This window comes from Micropterus dolomieu, linkage group LG08 (genome assembly GCF_021292245.1).
Source record: "Micropterus dolomieu isolate WLL.071019.BEF.003 ecotype Adirondacks linkage group LG08, ASM2129224v1, whole genome shotgun sequence".
In the NCBI taxonomy this organism is placed as follows: Eukaryota; Metazoa; Chordata; class Actinopteri; order Centrarchiformes; family Centrarchidae; genus Micropterus; species Micropterus dolomieu.
Genome location: NC_060157.1, coordinates 30,863,919 through 30,864,630, shown reverse-complemented (window position 1 = coordinate 30,864,630; position 712 = coordinate 30,863,919).

The following is a 712-nucleotide window of genomic DNA, read 5'->3' as shown; positions in this document are numbered from 1 at the left end:
CCGCCAAAGCAACAAAAGAGTGGCTGAAGAAGAAGCACATCAAGGTTCTGGAGTGGCCTAGCCAGTCTCCAGACCTGAATCCAATTGAAAATCTTTGGAGGGAGCTTAAAATTCGAGTTGCCAGGCGACAACCTCGGAACCTGAATGATTTGGAGGCTGTCTGCAGGGAGGAGTGGGCCAACATCCCTGCCGAAATGTGCACAAACCTTGTCACCAACTATAAAAACCGTTTGACATCTGTGCTGGCCAATAATGGCTTTTCTACAAAATATTAACATGCTGTTTGTCCAGGGGGTCAAATACTTGTTTTTCCTCATCAGATGGTTATCAATTTTAATAAATTCATATGATGTGATTTTCTGGAATTTTCTTTGGGATTCTGTCTTTCACTGTTAGAATGTACATATGATTAAAATTATAGATCGTTGCATTCTTTGTAAGTGGGCAAACCTGCAAAATCAGCAAGGGGTCAAATACTTATTTCCCCCACTGTACCTAAAGTACTAATGTGTAAGATTTTCTCAAACCTGTCTGTAATTGTTCAGATACAAGAATCAGGACTCCTTGAACAAAAAAAAAAATCACTTTGAATGGCAAATAGCAGGGGGGTTTTTTATCTTAAATGTGCTTATAACTTATTCCATGGGCCTCTCTCCATCACAGGGTGAGGAAAATGGATGACTCTTAAAAAATGTGTGGTCATGTGACCAAT